This window comes from Lissotriton vulgaris, chromosome 1_1, assembly GCF_964263255.1.
Source record: "Lissotriton vulgaris chromosome 1_1, aLisVul1.2, whole genome shotgun sequence".
Classification (NCBI taxonomy): Eukaryota; Metazoa; Chordata; class Amphibia; order Caudata; family Salamandridae; genus Lissotriton; species Lissotriton vulgaris.
Window position 1 is genome coordinate 1,403,974,091 of NC_141685.1, and position 23,494 is coordinate 1,403,997,584.

The following is a 23,494-nucleotide window of genomic DNA, read 5'->3' on the forward strand; positions in this document are numbered from 1 at the left end:
TGCCCCTTGCTACGCGTTTAGGTAATTGGAAGGAAGGGGGCGGCCATCCGAGAACCGGACAGTTGGGAGCGAGTTGGGGCAGAGAGCCCTCGGACCCAGAGGCCGTGTGGTGAGGTAATGCAGTGCCAGGGAGTTTCCTGAAGCATGGAACTCTGATAGCACCGGGGTGAGAGTCCAAATTTTGGTAGGGTGGTGTTGAGGGGGGGGGGCAACAGGGGGAGTAGCTGATCTCTGTAAATTGGAGATCAGGTACTTAGTCTGTAAATAAGCCCTACAAAGAGGTTACGAGTAGACGCAAAAACATAACACGATAAAACAATATGAATCAATCGCTCTCGAGTAGGTCATAGACAAGGAATAATGGCTAAGTAGTACTTATCTGCCTGGAGCTGCATTTAAAAGAGGCATACTGTTCAATGCTCATGGCTTTTCTACATGAAGATTCTGTTCTAAAACTGCTTCACTTTATGATGTATTGCTTCTAAGTGGATGCTTGGAGTCGCATTAAAAGAAATCTGCATAATGGTAGCCTCTGGTCTTGTAATGAAATCTATGATTTTACACATTAAAACATATTTTCCTTCACCTAATCCTCACGCAGTCCCAACTGTAAATGAATACAATCTCATCTTTCAGTAACTCATAAATATAAATGTATCATTACTTTAGCAACAGTAACTGTACCACCACTGCTATATTTTCTCCATAAACTCACTTTCCCTAAAGTTTGGACTGTTGTTGCCCTGAGGCGTTAACAACTGGACTTGCCGTAGTGCTGAAGACTGTACAAAATACAAATAAAAACACTAACCTCTCAAGCCATAACGTAGACACTTGGGAGTCATTTATTCAAAATGTGTAGTAAATTTGACAGAAGCCGTCTTCATCACATTTAAACTTGACAGGAACAGTTAATTTAGCTCAGCCATGGTGTGGATACGATGGACGGCCCAGGGAGCAGAATTGAGGAAGATATGTTGGTAATACGATGCACCATCTATTGGTACGAGACTGTAACCTTGATGAATTTTGGAACGATTGTGGGACCTTACACCAGGTGGAATACAACACTGAGATATTGACCAACCTTGATGAAGTCCCAATGAGACAAAAAGCATTGGCTGGGATTATCAAACTGTTTCTGCCAAGTTTAAAAAAGTGTTGAAGACTGCTTCTCTCAAAATTACATATGTTGAATAAAAGTGGATTCCTAGCAACTCACAAGACTCCTGAATGACTACATCATGACTTGTTGACCTAATACTGAAGAAATAGATAATCATCTGTGAACTTTGGAACAGATCATCATTTACAAATTTGACACTCCTGTTTATTTGTTGGGTTTGACCTAGTGTTGAAGTGGCTTCGTGGCAGTGGGGCCACAAAAGTTGAGCGTCGGAGGAAATCTATTTACGAACTAATCACACACCAGTGCACTTTCTATATCAAGCATTGCCAGTGTGCTGTTTTATAGTATTTCTCCGGCGATAATTCATTACTTTCAACCCATAATAGCTGGAGAAGAGGTTAGGCTAGACACCTTATAGTGAAAAGGATGTGTCACTTTTCCATTTCGGAGACCAGGCTAAACATTGTAACCTTTTGTTCCAATAAATTATTTTATTACAAATCAGGTTAAAATCAACCTCAGTTATTAAAAAATATTGAGTTTCTTTAATGGGTCTTTCCCCCACAAATCTGAGTGGGTTTTGTTCGAGGATTTTTATCTGAATTTTCCATTTCGACAGGGTTCAGTACAATCCACACTTGCATCAGTATTTACATCAGCTCCACTACCTTCCATTAACCCTCCATTTATACCATGTTTTAAGTTAACCTTTTACTCGTGTGAATCTTTCACAGTGCTGCTGCACACGCGATGATTGTCTCTGCTCATTTGTATCTCTCAGCTCTACAGCTCACCTTTTTCTCCAAAATGCAATTACAGTACAATTCCCTTGCAATGTGTCATCAGATATTTGTACCCATTACAAACACATATAAAAAAGCCAGGGGGGCAAGTCAGTGGAGACAAGGCTTTACTGCGATCAAACTCTGAAAAAGCAATGGTCTTTAAGGTAGATATATTCCTTAAAGACAAAAAAATTGCTAAATGAAGGAAAATCGGGTAACAAGAAGAAAGTAGGATGAAGTAAGTCACAGACAAGATTACATTTCCCTGTGGATTTCCAAGAATTAACGTTATATGAAGCTTCAAGGTATTAGGCAAAAAGGGACATTCGTTTTGTTGGATGCCTGTAGGAATTCTGTTGGCTTCATGTGTTTTCCAGGTGCATTATCTTCAAGTAACACGGAAAACATGGAGTACTTTCGAAATCATCCTGAATACTTGTTGTGAAGCTCCCACATGCAACCGTAGCAGCAAGATCATATATATATGAAAGAGACAGACTTCATTACTGTAAACTATATTAATTGACTGATTAATCTAGTGAGAGCACTTAATTGAAGGTCCACTTCCTAGAAACGAGAGTTCTCTGACCATTGTAGCTAGAATTCTACAACTGAAAAAGGTGCACACTCTGCTGAAAAGTTTGTAAAATTCAAGTAAAAGGAGAAGCAGCAAGGCATTTTAGTGCACAAAACATGGCAAATGCAGCACACCAACACTGGTGTCACTTAAAAATGGTTAACAAAACGAATGTTGTGCTTTCGGACAATGTGTTGGCACTGAGTCTGAGCAGGGCAAAGAGGCTTCATCCCCTGGTGCAGAATATCCCCCATTACCCACGTAAGTCAGTAGATGTCATCTAAATCGTCCCATTGAAGAGGATAGTATCCAAGAGAAAGCAGTATGCCCTCGCTAGGAGGACCCTGCCCCCCAACTTTTGCATGCTTCTAGGCACAGCCTCTCGAATTATATATATATATCTCCTTTTCAGCATTACAACAGAAATTCCTACCTTCCCTCTAAGTCAGAGGTCTTCAAACTTTTGGATGCCAAGACCCCCCTGTAAACATTGAAGTGTAAGGACCACCTCCTGACAAAAATTTCTAAACCTGTAGGCAGGGCTACTGGAATTATGAGGCAGGTGAGGACCAAATTACGCGACAGGCTTGACTAAATTGTGTGGGAAGAAAATGTAAATTATGTTATGTGATGCAGCGTATTTTGGGATAGCATTGCTTCATTATTTTGAAATTCATTTTTACACACAGTAACACTGAGGAAAGATTTCACCCCATCACTACCTGTTTATAACCAAAATATAGCAATTAACATCAGAAAGATTTCTAGTCAACCTTTGTGAAGGGCCTTCCACTCTGCAGGAATACGTGCTGACACATTAGAAGCTCCCCTGACCCTGGCCGGGAGAAGGGGTCCCTTAATCCCTTGTATGCTCATGACAAGCTGAGCTCGTCATGACATACAGTGCTCAGGTGCTCATGACGAGCTCAGCTAGTCATGAGCCCCACCCACGGGGGCGCCAGCGCTCCGTGGGTGCCCGATCTCCATCGTTTGAGGTGAAGGCAGGGGAAGACCTTCCTCTGCCTCCCCCCGCCCGCGTCATTAATGACATCAGCGTGCGAGGTTCCCTTTCTCCTCAGACGTGCGGGGAAGTCATTTGCTTCCTGTGCGTCGGAGGGGAAACAGGTAAGTTTGGGGGCTGGGGGGATTTAAACTAAAGAGGCATCGGGGGAAAGGAAAGGGTTTTCCTTTCCCTCAATGCCTCTTTAGAGCATTCCTGCTGCACGATCGTGCAGCAGGAATGCCAACTAGACAACAGGGATTTTTTTTTTTTTTAATATTGGCAAAGTTTGTTGGTTTAGGGAGCGGCCCCTTGGGCAAGGGTCGCTCCCGTTTAGGGGGCATATTTTCTTAAGTTTTTCGCCACCCGGGAGGGGGCAAAACTTTATTTATAAAAAAATTAACAAAATCGGGCATTGTTTGGGGGGGGGGGGGGGGGGGGGGGAGGAGTGGCCCCTTGGGCAAGGGCCACTCTCACGGGGGCCATTATAGTTCATCGAAAAAATTATTTATTCAGTTTTGGGGAGCGACCCCTTAGGCAAGGGTCGCTCCCCTTTAGGGAGCATTTCGTAAGCCTTTGGCTGCCCACCGGGGGGGGTCAATTTCTTCAAAATTTAAAAGGATGTGTTGGGGAGTGGCCCCTTCGGCATGGGTCACTCCCCTTGGGTGCCATTTTAGGTAGCACACTTTTTTTGTGTAGGGGAGTGACCATCCAAGACTAGGGTCGCTCCCCTCTTGGGGGCAAATTTATTTTACATTTTGAGATGTGCTGGAGAGTGGCCCCTTGGGCAAGGGTCACTCCCCTTGGAGGCCTTTTTTGGACGCCCAATTTCTTTGTTTATGTTTTGGGGGCCATCCTTTTAGCTTTGTTTGCCCCCCTTGAGGGGGGGGCAAAATAAAAGTTGTAATGATTTATTTGACACACTGTGCCAATTGTGTAAATGTAGTGGGGAGTGTCACCTAGGGCAAAGGTCACTACCCTTTTTTGGCACAAATATTTTGCCTTGCCATTTTGGCATGCCCATGATGTTATATATATATATTTAGCTCACTGCAGCACCCCATTTCAGACATGGCCATATGCAAATTAGTCTGACCCTATGCCTCATGGGAGCAGTCCAGCCCGAACTGCCAAGCCATATCTTACCTGGCCCGGAAACAACCATAATGCGACTGTTTACTGGCTAATCAGCCAGGTTAGCTTGAGTCCAGTGGCAAAGTGAGCAAGGGACCCACGTCTGCCAACTTAGGGCAATCAAAGCGCAAAGGGTAAGTCTGATTTGCATTTGGCCAAGTCTGACCTGGGTTGGTGAATTGAGCTAAATAATGATGATGGATTAAACCAAGATCAGTTGACTGGGGGTGAGTGTTAGATTTGCTCAAGTGCTCCGTCCATCATCATTGGTATCACCTTGAAGGGCAGTTTTGCTGGGTTTTTTTTTTATGGGTCACTAGGGCACCAGGATTTATTTTTATGTTGGGGATCCGCCCCTTGGACATGGGTCGTTCCCCCTTCATGGGAGGACGATTGTGACCTTTACTCCCTCTTTGAGTGGTAGAGTAGCAGAATGTGTTTAGTCCCATCTGTCCCCAAGGTGGGCAGAAGCCACTAGACACCAGAGTTTTTTTAATTTTTGTTTTGGTGTGGGTGGCCTCATGGGCAAGGGTTGCTACCCTTTTGATTTTATACTGTTAGGCCCACCTACCCCTTTAGCTTGGCAGGTGGACTGGTGCATTTTTTGAATATGTGATTTTAATTTTTTTTTCTTCTTTTTAAATCTAGTGTAAAACTTTTGCTTCCCGTTTGCGATTTCAACGGCGGTTGTTCTGCAGTTTTGTGTAGTTGCATTTTTTAGGTAAGAAAAATTATTTTTGTTGTATGTACTCTAAATGAGTAATATTGCAATGTATTAATTTTTTTTTGGAAAGCGGTGTCATAGTGGCATTTAGTTACAGTTTTGAGCATGAAAATCTTTGTGATGTGTTTTGCATTGTCTTATGTGTATTTTTGTTTTCTCTTCCTTTTTTAGCGGGATACGGCTGATCCATACTGTGTCTGTGCAGAGTACGTGGTGGTGAGTTTAGCTGCTTCAGGCAAGTGAGTGGTTTTGTTTTGCAGTGTATAGGTATTTTTGATAAAGGTGAATTTTGTTCATTGCTTATTTTACATAGTGATTGTTGTTGTTGACTTGTGTGACAAGTTACTTTTATTAGTAATCATTATGGTTAGCCGTAGAATGACTGCTCAGCAGGTGGTTGGTATGCTTCTCGAGTCTTCCTCTGGGCCGGATTATGACACTGACAGTGCGTCTGAGGGAGAGGAAGATTCTGGCAGTGAGGTTTCTCTCCGCATGGAATTAGCGGATGATGATGGTACTCTCAGTGCAGATGAAGGGCCTGTTTTAGAGGAGGACACTGCTGTGCCGATGGTGCAAGAGGCATCTGGATTGCAGCCGGAGGCTGCTAGTCTTCCTACTGGAAGTGTTGGACTCTGGGTTGATCCTAACATGGTGCAGCCGGTGTTGCCTGCCTTTAGCGGTGATGCAGGGTGTAGAGTGGATTGTGAAAACTTTTTGCCTATACAGTATTTTCAGTTATTTATGGATGATGTGTTTTTGGGTGAGATTGTTGAGCAGACTAATTTGTATGCTGAACAGTTTTTGAGGGTCAACAGTGACAAACTTAGGCCCCACTCTAGAGCTACCCGGTGGACTCCCACAAATCTGGAAGAGCTGAAGAAGTTTCTGGGTTTGACTTTATTGATGGGTTTGTTAACCCCTTCGGTGCTCATGACGAGCTGAGCTCGTCATGAGGCACAGTGCTCCTGACGAGCTGAGCTAGTCATGACCACACACATTCTCATAATGGCCCAGCACAGGAGATAAATACCTCAAGCAGCCATGGTGTTAAAGAAGCCGAACCTGGCTTTATATTGGTCTACCAGTCCCTTGATGGAAACAGCCATATTTCCAGCTGTTATGACTTGTGATCGGTATTAACTTTTGCTATGTATGTTGCATTTCGTGGATAAATCTTTGGCGTTGCTACGTAGTCACCCTGACTGTGACCGTCTTTTTAAGATTCAGCTTGTTCTTGATCACTTTGTTGATCGATTTTCAGAGATTTACATTCCAGGGAAAGAAATATCTTTTGATGAGTCTTTGGTTTGTTCAAGGGTCGTTTGGTTTTTAGGCAGTACATCCCTAGCAAGGGGGTACGCTATGCAATTAAACTGTATATGTTGTCTGAGAGCATGACAGGGTATGTTTTTAATTTTCGTGTGTAAACTGGTTGAGATTCCACTATTGACCCCCCTGGTTGTCTGTCCACTTTTGGAGTGTCAGAGAAAATTGTGTGAGATCTTGCTAGAAGACTGTTCAACAGAGGCCACCATTTGTACCTTGATAACTTCTAAACTGCTGTGCAATTGTTTAAGGAATTGTTTAAAGTGGACACTTTTGCATGTGGCACAATCTGCTCTAATCGCAAAGGTTTTCCAAAGGAGCTTGTTTTCAAGAAACTTCAGAGGGGTTGGTGCAGTTCCTTACGTTGTAGTGAACTACTAGCTGTGAAATTTGTGGACAGAAGGGATGTGTATATGCTGACTACCATCCATGATGAGAGTACTTCACCTCTGCCAGTTTGGGGTCAGGTTGCTGAAGTGAACAAACCTGTGTGCATTCTGGACTACAATAAGCACATGGGTGGTGTTGATAGAGTAGATCAGAGGTTAGAACCTTACACTGCAATTCGGAAGGCTTATGTTTGGTATAAGAAGTTGGCCATCCATTTTTTCAACTTCGCAACTTTCAATGCTTTTATTGTGTTGAAGGAGTGTTCTCCTGGGTCAAAGTTGACATTTCTTCAGTTTCAGCACTCTGTGATATCTAGCCTTGTTGTTGTGGCGCAAGTAAGTGTTCCTAAATTTGGAGTGGTGGAGGATGTGGCTCGATTGAAAGATCGCCACTTTCCGGATTACATTCCTCCCACATCTACAAAAGACTTTCCCACTAGGAGATGTAGAGTCTGTTGGCGAAGAGGTTAGCGGAAGGAGACTCGTCTTTACTGCCCTGGGTGTCCTTCTAACCCTGGGCGGTGTGTGCCTGCTTGTTATAGAGCTAACTGTAATAAGGCGACATCTGACATCAAGTGGTTCGTAAATCAAGAGGTCTTTATTGTACAACCTCAGCAATCACTAGGTCCACATCAACTGTCAAATCTAGGATTTATTTATAACCAGGATTCCAAGTGGAGAAGTGTGGCTCAGGGGTTAGAGGCGGCAGACCTGGAGCTTGAGTTTCGGCCCTGGACCAGGGTTCAATTCCCCGCCTCGGCGGGTCTTGGGCTCAATAATCCCATGGACTCGATAATTCTCGCTCCGGTGCCTTCTCGACTCACGGGTTCACACTCTGCGACTCTGGGCAATAGCTTGCTTAATCTCCACATTGGCCCTTCGCGGCGGGATGCCTGGCTTTCACCTTGTGGATACCCTTCCAGGGTTATCCCACAGGGGAATACCAGGACGGGTTCCCTAAGCAAGCGCGGAGATGCCCCAGGGTAAGTCCTGCGCTATATAAGTTTCATACATTTACATGTTAGAACAACATGGACATAATCTATGTACATCACACATCTCCCTTTCTATATGAATAATAAATTTGAACATGTCTACAAGAGTAAACATTTGCCTATAACAGTAAACATTACTTGAAACATATAACTAAACAAAATCCTTTAGATAAACAGGAGCTCTAGTAACTCTGTTACTCATGCAGGAGAGAGTAATCCTTGCATCAGAATTAGAAACACATCTCCCAGAAGAAACAGAAGGCATCTGAACATTACACGGATCACAAACAGGTAAATGTGCAACCAGATTAAATTTCCAAATGAGACCACCATCTGTTTTCACAGTATTTTTGTTCATTTTCACAATTTTCTTAACATCTGTAAACTTAGACCATTTCTTTCAACCCAAAGGAACTCTAATTTTTGCCATGTCTCCAATTTTGAAATTGGGAACCATGACATTTTTCCTCACATCATAGTAGATTTTCCTTTTCCTCTGTAGCTTCAACTCTTTTTCTCCATTGACCAATACTATTGTCTTTTAAACCTTTATCCAAATTCATCTAACCAGGACACAAATTAGTGTTTGAAGACCTACCCCTAAAGAGCTCAAAGGGAGTTTTCCCAGTTGTGAAATGGGGAGAGAAACGATAAGCTGAAATTCTAATCTGCAATTCTACCTTCCAATCTAGTGAATTTACTCTTGCTAACTGGATTCCTTCTTTCAACGTTTTGTTAAACCTTTCAAATGAACCATTAGACTCTGGGTGATCTAATGAGATCTTTTTGTGAACTACACCACAAGCAGACAAGTAACCTAACTCAACTGAACAAAATTGTGGGCCATTATCCCAAAGCAAGTACTTTGGGAAACTTTCTCTTTTGAATCTAGAATCCAGAAAAGTTATCACACAACGAGAAGTAACATCTTGCACCGCACTAACTTCCACCCACCGAGAGTTAAGTCCATCAACACAAACAAATAAGGAGTATTCTGCTCACCATGCAATGGACCAACAATATCTATTGCAACTTCATCCCAAGGATATAATGGTAATTTTCTGCAAACCATAGGTGGACACCTAGGTTTGAGAACCTTGTCACTCAATTGACAAGCCACACAGTCACGAACTGCTCTCTCCATCATCAAATCAAGACCTGGCCACCAAAAATCTTGTCTGATACGCTCCTTAGTTTTCGAAATTCCTAAATGACCAACATGAGCCATATTGATAATGTTTTTCCTCAAACTCACTGGAGGAATTCATCTAGTTCCTCTTGCTAGAACTCCATTCAACACAGCCAACTCATGAGAAATGAATGACCAAGGTTTTGCTAACTTCTCATTTAAATTTTTAGATAGAAAATGCATAACTTCAACCAGCTGACTATCCATAGCTAATTCCTCCTTCCACTCATCTTCCTTTATGGCACCCAAGGTAATATCACAAACTCTGACTTCACTCTACTCAATTCTGCCATCATCATTCTCCTCTTTTTCCAAATCTCCTACACAATTCACCAAACGTGACAAACAATCAGCAGAAACATTGGTACTGCCAGGAATATATTCAAACTTAAAATCAAATTCCTGAAGAGCAATTACACGTCTTCTAATTCTTGCAGAAACAGCATCAAGACATGTTTTTCCAAAATCTCTATTAATGGTTTGTGGTCTGACCTTACAACAAATGGACAACCCCAAACAAATTTTCTAAACTTATTTACAGCCCAGAAAATGGCAAGCGCCTCCTTTTCAATCACCGAATAATTTAATTCAGCACCCTTCAAACACCTAGAGGCACAAGCAATGAGTTCTTCACCACCATTCCTAACTTGAAACAACAATGCTCCCAGTCCTTTACAGCTTGCATCCGTTACAATGAAAGTAGGATCACCTGGTCTAAGTGTCTGACGATTCGGAGCATGTTTGAGATCCTTTTTAACTTGTACAAATTCCGCATTGCATTCATCGGTCCAAACAAACTCACTTTTCCTACACATCATACTCCTTAATTTCTGTCTTATCTGCAAAGTTATTAATACATTTATTGTAACATTCTGCCATGCCCAAAAAAGACAAAAGTTCCTCCTTTGAACATGGTTCCTTCAGTTCCTCAATTGTTCTTACCAAATCATACTTAGGTCTCACACCAAAACCGGAAATATGATGACCCAAATAATCTAATTCTGTCACTCCAAACTTACACTTGTCACGTCTGAGAGATAACCCTGCTTTCAACATTTTCTCCAGCACACATCTTAACCTATCATCATGATCTTCCTTAGTTCTGCCACAAATTAAGACATTGTCTTGATAACATTTTACGCCATTAACACCTTTAAACAAGTTATTCATAATCTGCTGAAACACCGAGGCAGCTGAAATTAGGCCAAACTGCATTCTTTTGAATTTATAAGAACCGAAAGGAGTTATGAAAGCCGCCAACTCTTGCGATTCTAAACTCAAAGGAACCCGATGATAGGCCGAAGCCATATCTAACGTAGCAAAATAACATGCTCCATCCAATGTTGCATGCAACTCTTCAATGTTTGGAAGAGGAAATTTATCAACAATTACCTCCTTATTCAAAGCCCGAAGGTTCACACAGAGACTAATCTCGTTCGCGACGACAATGGGGGCCAACCATACAGTTGCTTCTACAGCCTCAATCACCCCAGTTTTCAATAGTCAAACAATTTCTTTACCGCATCCTGCATGCAAATTGGCACACGCCTAACTTTTTCTGCAACTAGAATTACACCAGATTTCAACCTTATTTTGTGTTTGTAACCTCTCAAACATCCAAGTTTTCAGAAAACAATTCTTTAACCCCTTCGATGCTCATGACGAGCTCAGCTCGTCATGAGGCACAGTGGAGCTGTGCTTATGACGAGCTGAGCTCGTCATGAACTCAGGCATTTTCAATTGGCATTTTCAATTTTTTCAGCACAGGAGGGGAAAATGCACAGCAGCGATGTGGTTAATGTTTCTCACAACTTCCTCTCCTTCACCATCCACAGATTGTACCTGAATAGATGGTTTTGCATTCGGATTGAGTACCACACCCAAATTTGCTTGATGCGACCAGCTAATAAAGCTGTCCCCTTTTTCCGCAACATAAATTTTCCCAACTACGAATCTCCCATTGTATTCAATGTTTTCCGTGAACCAACCTAACATTTTTATTGGATTTTTTCCATATTCAGTTGGTTTGACATCTGATTTTTAGTATTACTTTCTCTTTGAAATATTTTAAAAAATCCTCTTTTGAAACAAATGTCAAGTGTGAGCACAAATCAAACTTTATCTTAATTCTAACTCCACCTACACTAACCCAGTCAGAAGGATGTTCCAATTTGTCTTCATTAATTTGAAATGTAACTTCTTTAGTTTCAACCCTAGAATCTCTTCTGAATCTTGGACGACAATTTTTTCCAAAAATGACCTTTCCTCCCGCACACATTGCAGGTCGCTTTCAAAACTGGACAGTTTTTATCATTTGCCATATGTCCTAATCTCCCATATCTGTAGCAATTACCTTGAAAAGTACTTTCATTTTTTTTTCTACAATTGCTTTGTTAGATTGATTATCACTTAAACCACATTTCGCATCAACAGAATCCTTCTTTTTCTCATCAACATTCTTCACTTCTTGAACCTGAACTTCTTCTACCTTTTCATTACTGCATCCATTTTTGCCTGCTTTGCTCAACTCACCCACACACAACCATGTGTTCCACACACTTAGCAATAATAATCACTTCATCCAAAGGTGGCTCGTCCTTCGTCCAAAGTTCTTCTCTTATTTTGTCATTTGTACATCTAAGCATAAACTGATCATGTATCCTCTCCTAAGTTAACTCCCCAAACTTACAGCTATAAGCTAATTTCCTTAAAGCAGTTACAAACTGTTCAACCGTTTCATCCTTTCCTTGTTCTCACAATCCAAAATAATCCCTCCATAATTGTGCTTACTTTTGGTAAAAAATGTAAGTCTAATTGTTTTATACATATTTCATATTCATTAAGTCCCCTCTGATCTGCTGGACTTAAAGTAGGTAAATTCTCCAAAACTTCCTGCCCTTCTCCTCCAATGCAATGCATCAAGAGTGCATTTTTCCTTTCAGCACTAAGATTTGTGCCACAGACCCTTGCGCAATTTTCAAACATTTTTTTCCATTTTTTCCACCTAATGGGTGGAGCCCCTGGATCATTAAGAAAAAACGGTGGAGAAGTCACATTCTGCATTTTCACACACCTTTACCAATATAATAAACTTCACAACAGAAAACAATTCTATCTGCACCTCACCCCTTTCTCAAAAAAAAAAAAAATATTTCTACAAAGGCTATGATACACTAACTAAGTGCACATATTAATTAAACATTTCTTTTCAAATATAGTTTATACATTAACGTATTCCTTTAAACACATCAAGAAAAAACACTTCAGGTGTGCTTTTCACCTTAAGCACCAACTCCTTGTCCTTGAAGAAGTTTCTCCTCTTTTAAATATAGTTTCTGAACAAGAACAAGGTGTGCCTGTCACCACAAGCACCAACAGAATACGTATGATTTCTTCCAACAAAAGTGTCGCCTCTTTAAAGTGACCCGACAAATGTAATCTTCCTCCCAAATGGTCTCCTCCTCTGTATATTCGTTTTCTACACCATTGCGCCTGAGTTATTCTTTCAAATTTCATTTGCTTACATTCCTCACGATTTTCTAAACTAAACTTTCTTTTTTTTTTTAAATCAAAGATGTCCGCCGTACAACAAGTTGACTTTTTTCTACTAGGCGATTGAGCTTCTTTTCTCCCAAGCACCCTTGCGCCTCATTCAAAACGAGGCTTGCAACACAAGTCTCTTTTCTTTTGCCGATAGAACTTGTTTCTTCCCATGTGCCCTTGCAAGCAAACGAAGACGAGGCTTGGAACACAAAACTCCTCCCACGTCAAAGCTATCTTGCGCTCAAATCTCGCGCACCTCTGACATCACTGGGCTTCACACCACGGAGTTTTGTTAAAAATTTATCCAAACAACCTGCCGAATCACCCACCAGTAATCCGCTTCAACATAGACTACCTTGTTGAATTCCAGGTACAGCTCCGCCTTCCTCGTTTTCTTTTTTAAAATTCCTCTCGATGTGGAGGTTGTTTTCTCGACCTCTTCTTCCTTCAAGTACACCTATATCCTTCACACGCGATCGTCGCCAGTGTAATAAGGTGACTTCTGACATCTCTCAGCCATCACTAGGTGCATATCAACTGTCAAATCTAGGAATTACTTATAACCAGGATTCCATGTTAGAACAACATGGACAGAATCTATGTACATCACACTTACCACACACAAAATAATTTTTGGGAGTATCCATGAGTGGTAAAATGTACTGCCTGGTCTGTGTTTTTTTTAATAAATTGTATTTTTTATTATGTTGGCATTTGTGCAATGTATTTAGTTACAGATTTTGTGTTACTAGAATTTTATCTATTTGCAATTATTTTGTTTGTTTTGTTTAAAATAATTCAAAATGTGATGGCGGTGTGTGTAGGCTGGTGCTTGGCTGGCGGTTTGGGTGGAGTGGTGCTTGGCTGGCAGTGTGCGTGGTGTGGCGTTTGGCTGGCGGTGTGCGTGGTGTGGCGCTTGGCTGGCGGTGTGCGTGGTGTGGCGCTTGGCTGGCGGTGTGCGTGGTGTGGCGCTTGGCTGGCAGTGTGCGGGAGTGGAGCTTGGCTGGCAGTGTGCAGGAGTGGAGCTTGGCTGGCAGTGTGCAGGAGTGGAGCTTGGCTGGCGGTGTGCATGGCCTGGTGCTTGGATGGTGGTGTGGGTGGACTGGCGCTTGGCTGGCGGTGTGTGAGTAGTTACTTTCTATTGGTCACTACACACACTGCTAGTTGAGCGACACTCCACGCAGTCCATCATTTTGTGTAGTTGCTGTGTCAGGAATGTGGGCGTGTGAAAGTGATGGGCCCTTGAATGGCTCTGTCTGCTGGTGTGAGTGTTGTAATGTGATGGGCCTGTGGCTGGCGGTGTGAATGTTTTGTATGTGTCACACATATGAAAGGTGTATGAATGGCCTGCAAAGAGGTTGGTGCCTTGACGTGGCTTTACTGCTCACGAGCTGTGAGTCAGTGGGTCAGTTTCTTATACTTTCAATTATTCGCAGTGCATTTCATTTTTGTGAAATAACTTGTGAATACAATTGTATGTACTGAATCATCACTCGCCCTCGTGCTAGATCCAACCAGTATGTGTGTGTGCTTGCGGATTAGATGGCTGTGCAGTAATATTGGTCTTTTTTCTCTTTCTGAAGTAGGGTGTACCTTGTCCCTTTTTGTGAATGTTGAAATGTGTTGCTTTTCCTTCCGGATGGTGTGTATAGCCTGGTGTGTATCAGATATGAAAGGTGCGTGAATGGCCTGTAAAACGGTTGGTGCCTTGTCGTGGCTTTACAGCTCACGAGTTGAGAGTCACTGGTTCGGTTTTTATGCATTTATTTATTGACAGAACATTTCATTTTTGTGAAATCTATTGTTAATAAAAATGATATATACTGAACCATCACTCGCCCTCGTGCCAAATCCAACGAGTATGTGTGTGTGTTTGAGGAATAGATGGCTGTGCAGGGATCTTGGTTTTTTTAGCCTCTCTGCCAAGGTGTACATTCCACCTACGAATAACCTACCAATTGTAGATATTGTTGAAAACCCATGGGAGTACATGGTGATGTCTCTCTGGGGAAATCGAACAATTAATTTTATCCACAATATCCTGCAAAACTCACAATGTCCGTCATATTTTCCTTGCAATATTGCGCCCAAATTTTCACGCTGCACAAGTAAACAACTTATTTTTTTTTTTATTAATTGGTTTAGCTAGGGGGGGGTCACATGGGTTTTTCACTCCTTCCTCGGTTGCCATCTAGGGAAATCTAGCAAACCCACACATTTCTGGAAAGTAGACACCCGGGGGCTTTCAAGGGGGTATGGCTTGCGTGGATCCTCCAACGTTCCTTTTTCCAGAATCCCTAGCAAACCTTAAATGTAGCTGAAAAAAAATAGTTTTTTCACACATGTGTGTGTGTAAATGTGTGGCATCACTGTGCTCACACAAATTTCCACCCACCCAGCGTTCCCCCAAGTCTCCTGATAAAAATGGTACCTCACTTGCGTGGGTGATTCAAGGACCCGCAACAGGCAAGGGCCCAAAACCTAATGAGGCGACATCAAAATTACCTATCACAAAGCAACCTGGTTTTGCAATGGGGTTCCCATGAGTTTTTGGCCCTGGGCTCGGCGGCCATGTAGGGAAACCTACCTAACCCATACATTTCTGGAAACTAGACTCCCAGGGGACTCCAGCGAGGTATCATTCTCCTACCCTGAATCCACTGCAAAGCTTAATTCGCTAAAAAATTCAAGGCAGTAAAATGTCCTACCACCCAGCGTTCCCCTTGTTCTCCCGAGTAAAATGATACCTCACATGTGTGGGTGGGCCAAAGGCCTGTGACTAGGATGAGGAGACCCAGAGGAGGTCTGCAGGCACTTTAAACAACACACGGCAGGCCTTTTTCTTTTGGCAACCCTACTTTATATTCCTTTTCACAGCAGGAATAGGCAGCGTGGGGACCCAGGGGGTACTGGACCCAGGAAAAAACACTAAGCCTCTATAACCAGTTTACAAAGGCATGTAAATGGTCTTTAAAGACCTGTGAAAAACTGATGGGCGTGCCGGAGATAAGACTCCAGACACTGCCCAGCTGAGCCCCGAGCAGCTAGAGTTGCACTGCAGCAGCCCGGGCAGAGAGACAGGACAGTGGAAGAGGGGGGCTGAAGCCCTTGGGCCTGGGCAAAAGTGTGACTGGGAATGCGCGACCCCCTTTGCATCGCTTGGGGGGGTTTGGGTCGCACCCCACAGTTTGAAAACCCCTGCTCTAAGTAGCCAACAGGGGCGGATTTGCAATGTCTCATTTAGCTACCACATATCCATTAACTGCAAATAGCCGATGGTGCACAGTATCTAGCCATCCCTCTATCATCCCAAGAAGTACCACTTTAGGATCCAGCTCCACCACTACCTAAAGTGTGCATGTGTGGACTGAGGTCCAGTAGGCTTGTATGACCAGAAAAGACCAAATAACATGGTAGAAGCATCCAATGGGGTCGCCACATTGTGTGCAACTAGATGAGCTAGAGTGCCCCATATTCCAGTGCCTTTCTGGTTTATAATATATATACAGTGAAAATAGGAAAATTGAATGAGTCAGATTACAGCGTATAAGAAGTGTGTGCAGCGCCTTTTAGAGGGGCAATCCAACAAAGTGGATGTACTGTGACTTGTCCCAACTGACACACAGACCCGCCGCATCTCTATAGACTTCCAGCTTTCTAATAAGTTGTGGCAAAGTCATCTGAGGAGACTGCAGGTAGAGCAGCATATCATCCACATAGAACGCCACTCTATGCTTGCAATGCAGAAGCCTTGAATCTGGGCGTCTATTCCAAGCCAATTCGCCATGGGTTCAATCACCATGGCGAAGAGTAAGGGAGGCAATGGGCATCCCAGCTTCGTGCCGTGCCAGATAGAGAAGAGCATTGAAAGTAAAATTGTAAATTGATACTTTTATAGCGCACTACTCACACGCAAGGGTCTCAAGGCCCTTGTACGAATACCTGGCTTTCCATGTGAGGCGTACACTCCTGGGCACCCCCAAGGTGGAGGCCAGGCATCCTTAGCGCTGTGGGGATTAAGCAAGCTATTACCCACAGTTGCAGACTGTGACTCCATGATTGGAATAGGCACCGAGGCAAGAATTATCAGGTCCTTGGAATTTTGAGCCCAAGACCCGCCGAGGCGGGGAATTGAACCCTGGTCCTGGGCTAGACCTCTGCATCAGGGTCTGCCGCTCTAATCATTTTGCCACACTTATCCACTGTCCCATTGACCCAGACCCTCGCTGTAGAGCGATCATACAATGCCTTAATTACAGCGAGGAATTGGGGCCCGAAGGTCATACATCGAAGTATTTGAAACAGGACAGGCCAAAGGACAGTATCAAATGCTTTTTCGTAATTAATGAAGAGGAGGGCAGGTCGACCTGACAAGTGGCCAATGTAGGAAAGGGTAGTGTGAAGTCTACATAGACAATGATTAAACTATTAAAAGATGCATACCCAGAGGCACAGTGGCAATGGGAGCTGGAAGTACAGAGGGCACACAGATTCCCGCTAACACAGAAGGGTGGAAGAGGAGCGAACCAGAATGAGTTACCTAGAGCAATGCTGGTTTTTTTTGGTAACTTTCTGGCTAGGCAGGAAATCATGGAGACAGCAAGACCAGATAGGAAAAAGTCAGTGGAAGGAATTACCTTTTTTACCAGGCCTGACTTCTGTCATGCAACGGTGGAAAGGAGGTGGAAACTAAGGCAGCTTATCACCCCGTTCCAACGGCAGGGCTCTGAGGCATACCTGATGTACCCATCTAAGCTAAAAGTTATCACAGGGGGACGCACCAGGATGTTTTTCTCAGAAGTAAAGGCAGGTGAATACCTCGCTGAGATCACAGAGAATCAGAAAAGTAGGAAAAGTAGGGAATCGGAGCCAGTATAGGTAGTATATGAAAACTTAAGAGCACGGTATATCTTAATGGGAGTAATTTGGGTAGGAGAAGGAGGCGACACTACAGTAGGGAGCAGCCACACATAGGTCAGGATTGACCTATTTGCCTGTAGCAGGGGGGGGGGGACAGTAAGGGGAGGGGGGGAAAAGGGGGGTTGAGGGAGGGGGGGGGGGTGGGGAAGGTGGTGGACAGGAGGTAAGGATATGCACAGCACAAAGCATGAAGGTTTGTAGGCACAACCAGGTGGCAACAATAAAAAGATCTGAGGAGAGTGATTGTGAGACCAATATTTCAAAATCAAATGGCAATAAGATTTGCTACATTTAATATTTGTGGGCTGAATGATGGTGGGAAGAGACAGAAAGTAGCGGCCATGTGTAGATCATTAAATTTGGATGTTATCTGTCTCCAGGAGACACATGTGAGAGGGAAGGACAAATACCTTATGGAGCAGCTAGGGTATGAAATCTTAGCATATACACAGCAAGATATTAAGTCAAAGGGAGTCGCTATTCTCGCAAAAAAGGGTTTTCTACTAGTAAAAAGGAATAAGGTAGACGACGAAGGTAGATGGGTAATGGTAGAGGGAGAAATATCAACTGGGGTCAGATACACAATTGTCTCTGTTTATGGTCCGAACGAAGATGAACCTGACCTATTCGAATTGTTAGATACAGAATTGGCTTCATGGCCAGAACCAGTAATCTTTTGCGGGGATTTTAATATCAATGGTCTGACAGGGTTGGGTATGACGGGAGGGGGGATGTCGGGAGATCGGAAGAGAAGAACAAGAAGGGCTATTGCTAATCTAATGTATAATAATGCACTGGTAGATGTCTGGTCCGCATATAATCCTGCAGGGTCAGGTAGTACGTTCTATTCAGCTCCCCACAAGAGTGTAGCAAGACTGGACTACTTCTTAGTTTCGAGCCCCTTAGTTTCAGAAGTGAAAATTGAAATGCTACCCCGGGTCCTTTCAGACCACAATCCATTGGTACTCTCTATATCCCGAAATTGCAATGTAAGTCGTAAAGAATATAACTGGACATTTGAAAGGAGGTTACTTAAGGAACCCGACTATGTTAATAGAATGAAGGTATGGATTAGACAATTCTGGGAGGTAAATAGAGGTACGGCAACTACAGGAATGGTTTGGGACGCATTTAAGGCAGGTATAAGGGGGGAAACACTGGCATATACTCTACATAAGAGTAAGAAAGAGAAGCTGGAAATGACTAACAGGCTAAAAGACTTAATGAGGTTAGAACAATAACTTATTCAGGCGGTCGTAAGCCATGCACCCATCGAGCAGATTCTATTAGAAATAGAACTAAAAAAAGCAGAGTCTGGTGAAAGATTGGCAAACAAAGCAGCGAGTAATTACTTAGCAAAAAAAGAAAAATGCTACGAGTTTAACGAAAGGGTGGGACACTTGCTAGCAGTCCGTGTCAGACAAGACCTGGCAGCCGGGGAAATCAAAGAAATTAAGAATAAAGGAGGAAATGTTGTAACTAAAGTGGAGGATGTGAGGGAGGTGTTTAGGGAATTTTATGCAGAACTGTATGAACAAGATCAGGAAACTGGGGCGGAGGTGATAGAGGAGTACTTGGCAGGAATCCCCCATAAAGAACTGATGTTAGAGGATAAAGAGGCAATGGACTTACCATTTACATTGGGCGAAATATATAATGCAGTAATGAAACTCCCTCCTGGGAAGGCCGCAGGGCCCGATCAAATTCCAGCAGAATTCTATAAAACCTTCTGGGAAGTGCTGGGGGTTGATATGTTAGAAATTCTAAGGCAAGCACAGATGGGGGAAAATATACCACTATCATGGGCTGGAGCAAGTATTGTGGTTATCTTGAAAAAGAATAAAACACATTTGGATCCTGGCTCATATAGGCCAATCACACTTATAAACGCGGATGTAAAAATATACTCCAAGGCACTCTCACTTAGGCTTAGCAGGGTAATTGAGGGGCTGGTTTACACAACGCAACATGGCTTTATTCCAGGTAAAGGGACCACAGAACATACAAGGAGAATGATCACCATCTTGGACGCGGCGGGTGCTGCAGGAGACCCTGCCTCTGCTATCTTTTTGGATGCAGAAAAGGCCTTTGACAGGGTTTCCTGGAGCTATCTGTGGGAAGTCTTGGGCTGGTTTGGGATAGGCACAGGCTATATAAGGGCTATTAAAGCACTTTATTTAAACCCAACAGCTAAAGTTAGGATAAACAGAGGGTATACCGAGAGCATAAGTATAAAGCGAGGTACGAGACAGGGCTGCCCGGCGTCACCACTACTCTTTGCCTTATATTTAGACCCTTTTTTGAGAAGACTAGAGGGAAACCCAAATATTCTCCCGATTGGATTTCATGGTCAGGACTATAAAACGCTTGCATACGCAGACGATGTGGCAATAGTCACACCAGACCCAAGGACAGCCATTATAGAAATTGAACAAGAGGCTGCACATTTTGGTAGGTTCGCTGGGTATTCACTGAATAAAAGCAAAACTCAAATAATACAGAATAACTGGGTAAATTTTCAGGATGTAAGAACAGCACCTGAAGTTACATACCTAGGGGTGAAAATTACAGCTGACTTAGATAGGTTAGTAGAAATCAACATGTGCCCGCTACTGGGAAAAATTAAAACAAACACGGAGAGAATAAATAATCTACACCTGACCTTAATGGGCCGAATTAACGTTATTAAAATGGTAACATTCCCCAAAGTTTTATATTTATTTAGATCCATACCACTATTTTTTGATACTTTATGGTTTAATAAATTAGAAGCGATTCTGAATAAATTTATCTGGGTTAAAGGGAAAACAAGGAGAGCATATAGGCACTTAACTGTGGGGAGGGAAAAAGGAAGTGTGGGGAGCACCGGACTTCAGGCTGTATTATTGGGCTGCAGTATTACAGTATAGTAGGTTGTTATTAGGTGGGGGAGGATCAGAACATCCAATAGGAATGAATGTAGGATTACCCAATGTTTATAAGATACTTTTGGGCGAGGAGACTGAGAACGGGCTCTTAAACACCATTGACTATACGTATTTTAAACACACGAGATTTAAGACCTTGGTAGCAGTATATAGGGTGTGGAAAGGAGTGGCCAAAAAATTTGGATTAGGCAGATACAATAATTATACAAGATTATATACAAACTGCTCTTTACCGAGTGAGATTTTTAAGGATGCCACCATGCATGATTGGTATAGCAAAGGCATAGTAAAGATAGGGAATCTATTGGATAGTCAGGGTAATATGATAGAGTTTGGGTTGCTCAAAAGGAAATTTGGTTTAGAACAAAATAGTTTTTTTAAATATCTTCAAACCAGGAGCTTCTTAGTACAAAAGCAAGGTGGCACGGCAGGGATGGGACATTGCAAGTTTATGGAATATATAGAAACAACTGATAAATGCACGATAAGGCAACTATACGCTGAATTGAAAGAAAATAAAGCAGATGAAAGGGAGAAATACTCGCAGAAATGGATGGAAAAGTTGGGGGTAGGCTCAGAACTTTTTCAAGAGTCATTGGATTTGGGTAGTACAGTGCTATGCTCGGCAACCCTACAGTCACAGCATTTTAAAACTGTGTTCTCACTTTATCACACACCGGCTAGGATTGCCCAGTGGGGTGGGACAACGGGAACAGCATGTCCTAGGTGTAATGCGAATAGGGCAGATATTATACATCTGTTCTCGCAATGTCCACAATTATTTACTTTGAAAACGGCCATCGAAGAATTTTTGGATAAAACATTGAAGATTAAAATTAAACTTGAAGATAAATTAGTTATTTTAGGGGTGGCGGATACGGCGGTAGATATCCCAGTAGAGTTTATCTTTGTTTCAATGGCAGTTTATCGTATTTGCATAGCTAGGAATTGGCTGAGTAAGACTCCACCACTGTTCTCGGAATGGGTAGCCAGTCTTCTCACTATATTCAATTTGGAAAAAGCAATATATGCCAGGAAAGGCAGAAGGGCTAAAATATTAGGTGATATAATATGGCAACCTATTAAGAGGTGGAAAAGTAATAGGACAAATTTTGTAACATAAGAAAGGATGATAAATAATTAATTTTTTTTTTTGTATATGTATGTTTTCTCTTCCATTTTTTGATGCTTTGAATATGGTTTGGATCTGGATAGTATGTAGTTTACAATATGTATATACTCACTTTATTCTCTATCTACGCTATTTTTATGCTTTATTGTATTGGAAATGTATAGATAAATGTATATAGAACCACCAGAGGAAATGGTATGTGCTGTAAACATGTTGGATTACTTGGAAAAATTTTGCGAAAATTTAATAAATATTATAAAAAAAAAAAAAAAAAAGACAATGACGTGCTCCTGCTGGGCATGAATTCATTTTGATCCTCATGGACCAGCGATTGGACTAAGATAGTTAGCCCTGTGGCCAGCATTTTTGTCAAGATTTTGGATTCTATATTAAGCAAGGAAATAGGCTGGCAGGAGGCACAGAGCATTGGTAGCCTACCTGGCTTAAGCAGGGCCGTAAAGGTGCCGGACTGAAGGTCAAGCAGCAGAGTTGTTGTACTACCTGCTCAAGAAGCAGGAGCAAGTGGGTGGCTAGGAGGGATGAGAAACTCTTCAGAAATTCAGCTGGAAAGCCGTTTAGGCCAGGTGTTTTCCTGGATGAAGTAGCAGAGATGGCGGGTAGAACCTCCATTAGTGTAAATGTATCGTCTAGTATAGACCGTGGAGAGTGTTACAATTGGCAGATCGTGAGGACTGCAGCCTTTAGACTAATGTGTTCTAGCAATGGTGGAGGAGTATGGCTATAAAATGAGTGACAGTAGTAGTATTTGTGATGGACAACTGAGTGCTGATGAGATGGGGCTTACAATGTGGGACTAGATCGCTTCTGATGGGAAGGACATGCCTGACTGCTCTGGATAATCACACAGCAAGTGTCCCTTTCTGGTAGCGGGTAGGTCATTAACAGTAATCTACACATCCACACATCCAATGGTGGCCCCCACCCTATTATTACGGGGAGAGGTATGCGCCACTATGTTCTCCCCCATGGGAGTACCCCATCATGTTCTGGTTGTATGGAGTCTTTTGTTGGGAGGGGCAGTTGACCGGGGTAATGGCTTTGGCGAATTGGGGCTGCCAAAGTGGGTGGGGGGAGGAGAGTTTTATGGTACAAAATTGGTGATTTTGTTGTGATTCACAGATCGGAAACAGGCGCAGATCGGAGTATGCTTTTGTTAGACATGAGTGCGTTATCACCTCAGTATAGAATCAAACAGTGCAGCAGTAGGGATGGGTGAGCGATACAACTGTATAACGTGGAATGTTTGTGGCCTCAATACCCCTAAAAAAAATTTTTTTAGATCAGGCATGTAATAGCATATCTAGAGAGCCATAAAATCCAAATTGCTTTTCTACAGTAAACGCATTTGTGCAAGCAAAGAGAACCCAATATTGAACATAAAAGGCCGGGATATAAGGTGGTGTCCTCGTTCTCCACATACGCAAGGGCTGTCCTTATTTTGATTTTAAAAAGTATACCTTTTCCTCCCAATATTATCGCACACTGAGGGTCGTTGGGCTATGGTACAGGGCACCTTAGGCAAGCCACTGGAAGGATGGCCAGAAAGCTTCCTCTTTATGCGTCGGCGCTACCGTTGGATGGGCACGCAGCTCTATCTGTAACACAGGAGGCTGGCCCTATTAAAGCTTTAAAAGACGTAGAATACACACACATGCGCAACTTATACCCAGATGGTACACATATGGACCACATTGACTTCGGAT

At 42.7% G+C, this 23,494-nt stretch overlaps 1 protein-coding gene and 1 long non-coding RNA gene across 2 annotated transcripts in view; both read right to left on the reverse strand.

Annotated features, from left to right (window-relative positions):
- Positions 1 to 23,494, reverse strand: part of NAMPT (nicotinamide phosphoribosyltransferase) — a 278,571-nt gene that overhangs the window by 244,226 nt on the left and 10,851 nt on the right. The gene's annotated exons all lie outside the window — the stretch shown is intronic.
- LOC147750595 (uncharacterized) lies at positions 12,799 to 23,268 on the reverse strand. The gene is made up of 2 exons (XR_015310127.1): positions 22,055 to 23,268; positions 12,799 to 17,216 (listed from the first exon to the last, which is right to left on the reverse strand). It is a non-coding gene; the product is annotated as an uncharacterized LOC147750595 (long non-coding RNA).